The sequence below is a fragment of the Natator depressus genome, chromosome 19 (assembly GCF_965152275.1).
Source record: "Natator depressus isolate rNatDep1 chromosome 19, rNatDep2.hap1, whole genome shotgun sequence".
NCBI lineage: Eukaryota > Metazoa > Chordata > Testudines > Cheloniidae > Natator > Natator depressus.
Window position 1 is genome coordinate 9,290,416 of NC_134252.1, and position 8,412 is coordinate 9,298,827.

At 50.7% G+C, this 8,412-nt stretch overlaps 1 protein-coding gene across 3 annotated transcripts in view; it reads right to left on the reverse strand.

Annotated features, from left to right (window-relative positions):
• AUNIP (aurora kinase A and ninein interacting protein) overlaps nt 1–7,244 on the reverse strand; it is a 13,390-nt gene extending 6,146 nt beyond the window's left edge. Inside the window, exon 1 of one of the 3 annotated variants that reach the window (XM_074934552.1) lies at nt 7,130–7,244. The gene's annotated coding sequence lies outside the window, so the exon portion shown is untranslated. Of the gene's footprint in view, nt 1–759; nt 848–7,129 lie in introns of those variants that run through there. The other 2 variants (XM_074934553.1, XM_074934551.1) reach the window with 2 other exon arrangements.
• Between the last annotated feature and the right edge of the window lie 1,168 nt (nt 7,245–8,412).

Genomic DNA, 8,412 nt, shown 5'->3' on the forward strand with positions numbered 1-8,412 from the left:
ACTGGACCCATTTCTGGGCACCGCACCATAGGAAAGATGGGGACAAACTGAAGTGAGTCCAGAAGAGCTCAACAAACATGATAAAACGTTTAGAAACCTGACCTATGAAGAAAGGTTAAAATAATCTGGGCACATTTAGTCTGGAGACTGAGGGGGGACGGGATAGCAGCCATCACATATGTGAGGAGGCGTGAAAAAGAGACCGATTGTTCTCAGCAGCCTGTGAAGGCAGGACAAGGAGTAATGGGCTTGATGGGCAGCAAGGGAGATCTAGGTGAGCTGGTAGGAAAACTTTTGAACTCCCGGGACAGATGCTAAGGGAGGTGGGGGGGGGCGCTCCCCATCACTGCAGATGTTCAAGAACAGGCTGGATAAGCCCCTTGCGTGCTCCCCCCACCCACTGCTCCTTGCTCCCAGCCCTTCCTGAGCCCCCCTGCTCTGAGCCCCCAGCTCCCCATCCGCTCCTCATCCAGCCTCGCAACCCACCTCTCCCCAACCCTTCCTGAGCCCCCCGCCCCCTTGTTCCCAGCCCCGCCCCCGCTCTGAGCCCCCCGCCCCTTGCTCCCAGCCCCTCCTGAGGCCCCCACGCTCTGAGCCCCCCGCCCCCTTGTTCCCAGCCCCGCCCCCGCTCTGAGCCCCCCGCCCCCTTGCTCCCAGCCCCGCCCCCGCTCTGAGCCCCCCGCCCATGGCTCCTCCCGGCCTCCGGGGGGCTCTGAACGGCAGCGAGCTGCCCCACAAACGCCCCCAACCGGCTCTCACCGGGCGAGCGGCGGCCCACGACCTCTCCCGCCGAGCAGCTTCCCTTCCCGCCCGCTCCCCACGCCCGGCACGGGGGGCGGGGGCTGGCCGGCAGAGGGGCCAATCACAGCGGCCGGCTAGGCCCCGCCCCTGCCCCGCGCGGCCGCAGCGAGGGGCGGGCTTAGACTCGGCTCTCCGCGCGCGCGCCCGGCGCCCCGGTCCCAAATTGGGCGCTGCGGAGCGAGGCGTCCCAGGGACCCGCCCCCGCGTGGCAGAACTATGAGTAGTCAACAATCGCACAAAGGGGGCGGGGTGCAGCTCAGGCCGCATGTGTTTATCCAGCGCCTAGCAGCCGGGGGGGGGGCTGGGCCGGGCCATGCTTAGGGGGTCCGTGCCGCCCCCCACACTATGCACAGTAAATAATTCTGTGATGAGGGGGGAGGAGGGTGGAATTTAGGCAGAATGGGTGGGTTTGTACAGCACCGAGCACAAAGGGGTCCTGTGCACACCTACACGAGGAGCAGTCAATAATTACGGGGCAGGGCGGCTCTCGGGGCAGCCGTAGCTAGCGGTACCAGGTCCCGCCCCCCTGGGAGCAGTCAGAAGGAGAAGGGGCGGGGGCCCAGGAAGCAGCTGCGGCGCTGCGATAAGCTCCCAGAGGGATCGGCCAGGACCACTGTGGGTGGGGAGGCAGGACGGAGCAAGGCGTAGCGGGGAGCACCGAGGCTCTATCATGGTAGTGCACAGGCCCCGTAAGCATGGCCTGCCACCATCCTAGGTGCTGTACAAAGACACCCGTTCTGCCTGAGTGCCACCCTGCTTCCCCCTCCCCCATCATCATAGAATTATTTACTATGCATAGTGTGGGGGTGCTCAGGCCCCCTAAGCATAGCCCAGCCCTGCCTTGTGCTAGGTGCTATACAGACGCACGCATGCCTGCCTGAGTTCCACCCTGCTTCCCCCTCCCCCGTCCTATAATTATTTACTACTCATAGCGTGGTCATGCACAGCACCTAAGCATGGCCCAGCCCCGCCTCGTGCTAGGTGCTGTACAAATAATGGCAGGATTGACTAGAGTTTTGCTGTGCCAACACTGCTGGCCTGTGGCACAGAAATCATCATGCCACTGGGGGGCTGGGGAAGGTCTACACCACACACTAGGTTTGCATCTGCTTTTACTCACGCCATTTAACAAAGGTTAAGTTCACCCCACAGCAGAGAGTGATGAAGCCCCCACATTTTACTTGTTAAAGCTTTCGGAAAGGCAGATGGTCACGCACATGCTCTCTGCCTCAGGGTGAATTTCTCTTCCGCACGATGGGCTAGCTATGGGACAAATGGCTCCTATTTATTGTTATAAACGGGCAACAGACAAAGCCAAGCCTATCATTGCATAAAGATGGGAGGCAGGGAGGGAGGGATTTCTCAGTTGCTTTGCAGATTGGGTAAGGGGAGAACGTTTGTAAACTAGGAGTTAAAAACTAGCACCCTACTCCTGAAGCATGTTCCATCAGGGTGGATCTGTGCTCCTGTGTAACCCAATTATCCTCCACTGCTAGGTCCATCACCATGGCACCAGTAAGAGGAGCAGGGCAGAAATTTTTTCTTAAAGCTAGTTGATTTTTAAAAAGTTTGTCAAAAACATTGCACCTAAAAACGCAAATAAAGTGAAGTGTAAAGGGGAAATTTTGTCATATGTTTACAATTAATGGTCTTGAGGTTTTTGTACTTAGCCTATTGCAGCAAGATACCAAATCCTCTAAACAAACACACAGTACTAACCTGATTAGACCCAATGTAAACCCACTCAGCTGTTGTTTCAGCCACTGGCTGAAACCCAACAACTGCTGTTTGTCATATGATGCAGCAAACTGGAATCGAACATGGTAGATTAAGAGAGAGACAAGGTGGGTGTGGCAATATCTTTTGTTGGACCAACTTCTGTTGGTGGAAGAGACAAGCTTTTGAGCTCCGCAGAGCTCTTCTTCAGGTCTGGGAAAGGTAACTGGAGTGTCTTCCAGTGTCTTTCCCAGCTGTGAACAAGAGCTCTGCAGAGCTTAAAAGCTTGTCTCTTTCACCAACAGAATTTGGTCCAACAAAAGATACCACCTCACCCACCTTGCATCTCTCATTTTCTGGGACCACCATCATGGCTACAACTACACTACAAACATGATAGATCAAGACAATTGCAAAAGAAACGAAGCTGAATTGCACATTCGTTTTATTTTGTGCTCACCACATATAACACAGGATCTCCAAAACTGCACTTGAGGGATACCTACATAAATGCTGTGTGTCCTTACTGGGGCTTTGATTCCAGCCTGTCCTGATTCCCTTATCAGTTATGCTGCTCTGAAGCTGGCACAGCAAAGTAGGGGATATTTGACAATAGAGTTTGGTCATTTGAACGGATACCTTTGCCGAATGTTATGGCTTGCCAGTTTTCACAGCTCCTGATCATGCCGGCTATTACATGTTTGTAATATGGTCACTGCTGCAGACACTATGGAAGCTGTAATGTCATTCTGCTGACCTTGTGATAACAGAAAAGACTGTTAATGTAGCCCAGCAACGCCCCTCCATGCTGGGTCCAGACCTAGGGACTGTTAACAGGCAGAGCTCAGTGAAGGCTGAACTTGACACAGTCAATGGGAGTTGTGGGAGTGCAGAATGGCACTGGATCAGGCCATTAGGTCCCACACAGGGCTTTACAGATGGATGCCTAAGACAACAGAGGCAAGTGGGGCTAGCAAGGCAAGTCATCCTCAGTAGTGTAACAATAACAGTGATGAGTTACTCTTGCCTCCTTTGGGGATTAAAAACAAAACAGAGTTAGCATTCAGTTCCTTGGGCCAAGGATGGAATGTGTGCGTAAGAGCAGCAGGAAGGAATGGCCTGCAGTATAAACAATGACGCGCCAGTAACATCTGCTTTGAGAAGTACCAGCCGGAGCAAGGGGGCTGAATCCTTTGGCAGCAGAAGAGCCTGATCACACACGGAGGCTGCAGATGGGTCAGGCCAGGAGAGGCATCATCTCCTCAAAGGACAAGGAGAAGCTTAGTATCCATGGAAGTGTTTAAATGAACATCATGACCAGGGAACATCCCACACCAAAGCTCAGATCCAAATACCCTCAACATTTAGGGGATGTTTGAAACCTGCACTCACATCTGAGCTTGAATTTTACACATGTTCCCCCACCTTTATACTGAGCCCTAATATGCCCAAACTAGGGGGCTGTTTGAAATCTGGCTCCTAATTTTCATGGGCCTATTTCCAGTTGCAATAGGACTGAAGATAAAATTGCACAAGCTTTGCTGTGCTGCATTCAGTCCTACTCCTCCGGGGACTGCTTGGCCTTTCAACACAATGCAACCAATCCCATGTGCTGCCCGGTCTGGGGCTGCAAGTGAGAAGATATAGTCCCCATCAGAGGAGGCACCGGCCTGCACGTGGTGCTGCAGCAGGTCTTACGGTGGAAGCTAGGAGCATGGGAGACATTGCTCACACTGGTCAGATCTTGTTGTTTTTGTTGCTCTAACAGCTCCTCTGTGGTTGACCAATTACCTCCTACGAGGAGGAGTTCAGCAACACAAACTCTGCTGCCAGCAAGAAGATGTGCAACTAAACACAGATCCATCTCAGCCCTGCTCCTGCCAACAGAGGTTTGGCCATTCTTTCAATGGCAGCAGGATCAGACCCCAGGGCTTTTTTCAAAGCCCACCAAGCTATCGTCTACCTCTAGGCATTCCCTTCCCTGAAGTCTTTCCAAGGTGAAAAGTAGCCCAAGTGTTTGCAAATCAGTTTTAAATCACAGTGAAATAATTTTCAAGGAAGCAAAGCTTTTAAACCTGTCCAGGAGTGATCTCTGGTGAAGCACAAATCCTTCCTGACCATTGGTGATGGGCCCTACCCTTCACCCCAAACCAGGCAGCCCCAGTCTGGGGACATCAAAGCAGCTTGGGCTGATAATCCACATTTACTGATCTAGTCTATTCATATGACATATTAAATATTTTAATAGTTTATACAAACGAGAGATCAGTCCAAACCAAAGCTCCTCCAGACTTTAAGAATGGTCCCTATTCCTGTCACAAGTTGAATCCAAATCCTAGATCCAAACACACCCAAACACTGGAGAAGTTCAGATCCGGACCCTTCCCCATGTTTGGGAGGCACATGGGTGTTAGTTTGTTGCCATTCTAAAATCTTAGGGGCAGCGAAATCCTGGATCCCCCAATAAAGTAAACTAAAATTCAAACTACATCCTAAGGCTTTTTGTGTCGCAATAGAGGAATAAAATATTTACATTCAGAAAATACCACCTACCAAGAGGATAAACTTTAAGGAGAACTGAAGTCAACTGGCTCATTTCAAGCTCCATATTGTTCATGCTCGTGAAAAGCTGGAGTGAAACTCCCTCGCTTCAGGATTTTAGGAACACAGAGGAACCCTTCAAATGGGTTGTGGGGGACACAGAGCTGGTGAAGTCACTCCTCTCCCCCTTGAAGGGAGAGAGAGAGGAGAGAGGCACTGATGCCTGTTAATTATATGATTCTCTAATATTTGTTAACATTTACACAGTGTCTTTCATCTTCAAAGCATTTTACACACATTAAACTGCCATAAGAGTTTAGCGCCTGAGCCAGAAAAGTCCATTGGGAGCTGCAAGGGCTCAGCACCTCCCAGGACTGGCAGAACAGAAATGCACTGATCAAATAATTTTGAATATGTGGGTTATGCATCTTAAAGTCAGTTGGTGTCCAGTGAGCACAGCTATGCTTCTTTACAAAGCTGTCTCATTAGCCATTAGAGCTCTCTGATGAAATTTGTGTAGGCTTAAGAACCATGCATATGACTAATGCATTTTAAAGCTTATTTAAAATACTTTCTACCTGCCAAGACTTGAATTAGGCCCCGAGAGGTCTTTGATTCCTCCTGCAGCCATAATTACCCAAACCAGATCAGGCAGCTGGATTCCTTACATTGCAGTAGGCTCCAGCACTCGGAAACGACAGCGTTCGCAAACCATTTTTCGCTTACAGCTCTTAAAAATGGTTTCAGGTGAACCTGCTTTGCTGGCTTCTGCTGCCCAGCTTAGACAGGGCAGAACTTTTTTTTTTTTTTTAAAACCATGATTATTGAAAACCATCACCAGGAGCAGCCGAAGTAACCAGGTTCCTGAAACCCTTTCAGACTGGACAGAGTGAGAAAGCAATTTCAGGACATGGTCAATTTCGCCACTGTGGGCAAGGCCTTAGTCTAAATCACTGAGGGCAGCTGAGGAAAGGGAAACCCGGGGGGAGGAGGTGGAATGAGCTCAGGTCCTGGAACCAATTTTAGAACCAAAATTAAGTCTAGATTCAGATCAGTTGTTTTAAAACTTTTCTGTTCACCCGACCTCCCAGGCCAGAATCTTGGATCATCTTTGCCTCGGCTTTCTTTCTCCTCCACAGCCAAATTCTTGCTAAATCTCAATCACTGCTTCCTTAACATCGGCCCTTTTTCATTATCCCAGCTGCTGCAGCCCTCACCCCAAGCTGAATCCCCCTGCCTTTGAACACAATCATCTTCTCCTCCTTAGTCTGTCCCAAAAGCTGCTGCTAAAGTCATCTTCCTGCCCTCCACCCACATTCCAGCTGCTTCAGCCCAGGCCCCCCATCTTGAATCTTTCCCATCTCTTGCCACATCGAATCCAGGCTCCTTGTACTCACCAATCTCGCCCCCCACCCATAGGCGCTGGTTCCATGGGTGCTCTGGGGCTGAAGCACCCACGGGGAAAAATTGGTGGGTGCTCTGCACCCACCAGCAGCTCCCCAACCCGTTCCCCCCACCCCAGCTCACCTCTGCCTCCTCCCCTGAGCGGGCCGCTGCATCCTGCTTCCTCCCCCCGCCCCCTCCCAGCGCTTGCACTGCGAAACACCTGTTTCTCAAGGCAAGCGCTGGGAGGGAGGGGCGAGGAGGAGGAACGCAGCACGCTGGGGGAAGAGGCAGGGCCGGGCGCGGATTCGGGGAGGGGTCCAATGGGGCGGGGGGGGGGTGGAGTCGGGGAGGGGGCGCGAGCACTCACTTTCATTGGTGCTTTTGCCCACACTTATCTCTCACTGCTTGCAGGTCCCCTTCCTTCTGCTCCTTTTCCCACCCGCAGATTCACCTCTGCATTCATGCCGCCCCTATGCCTGGGACACACTCTGGCTATCAAGTATCAGGGGGTAGCCGTGTTAGTCTGTATCCACAAAAGCAACAAGGAGTCAGTGGCACCTTAAAGACTAACAGATTTATTTGAGCATAAGCTTTCGTGGGTAAAAACCCCACTTCTTCAGCTGCATGGAGTGAAAATTACAGATGCAGACATAAATATATTGGCACATGAAGAGAAGGGAGTTACCTCACAAATGGAGAACCAGCGTTGACAGGGCCAATTCGATCAGGGTGGATGTAGTCCACTCCCAACAGCAGAGGAGGAGGTGTCAATTCCAGGAGAGGCAAAGCTGCTTTTGTAAAGAGCCAGCCATTCCCAGTCCTTATTCAAGCCCAAATTAATGGTGTTAAATTTGCAAATGAATTTTAGTTCTGCCGTTTCTCTCTGAAGTCTGTTGCTGAAGTTTTTTTGTTCAAGCATAGCGACTTTCAAGTCTGTTCTAGAACGTCCAGGACTCTGGCTACGTTTACAAGAGCGTCTCTCTGTACCACTCTTGCCAACGCTGCTGTAGCGACAGCGATGGCAGCTGTAGTACAGACTAGCTGCCAGTGTTTTTATCAGCCAGATCGGGTCTGCAAGACACAGTGGTTCAAACAGCAGTGATTCATTTACAGTAGCACTCATCACTGTTACCTGCAGTGGAACTGAACCAGTGGTAGCAACAGAGGGAACTTTTAGGGGTACAGGGTCAGTAAAGACAAAATTTCCCTCTTCTCAGTGGCCTACTGGCCTCTCTCCTCCTTCAGATCCCACCGAGAAACCCATTTCTTCCAGCTATCCTTCCTCCCGTCTCCTCTTCATCACTGATAACCTCCTCCCCCCTCCTGATAGGGCCTTGTCTTCAGTGTATCTTGTCTTATTTAGATGATAAGGGCAGGCCACATGTCTTTCTCTGTGTGTAAAGTGCCGTGTAAAGTTCCTGTGCTATATAAAGTGACCTGAACAGAAAAAAAATGTCTGTCTTGTCCCCTTGTTTGCTTCTTTATGACATGTAAAGACAAGCTGGACTTGTTTTTTCTGTCTTAACTTCTGCCTGAGAAATATTAGAACTGGCCACTCCTGGTTTTGTTAGACCTAGATCTCAGCTGTGCAAGTCAGCTTTCTCAGCCCTTAGATGTCGGGGCAGCGGGATGCATATTTAGCAAAGAGAGCGTTGCTCCCAGCTCTTCATTGAGGTCTTTTAAAGACAGCACCGGAATTTCGAAGGCAGAAAATCAGCAGAAAAAGAAACCAGTTTAACACTTATACACATACACACCTTTCCAGGTCTTCTTTATCCATCATAAAAAATCCAAAAGAGCACAAACTTCCAGCATTTTCCCTTTGCAGATCACTTAACAATAGCACATTTCCAAGCATTCCATCACACTTTACACTCGTCCATAGCCAGATTTGAATCCAGATTGTTATGGTGGCATCCCCTCAAACAGCCAGGACGGGAAAGATCAGGAGCTTCCCCTCCACAGCTT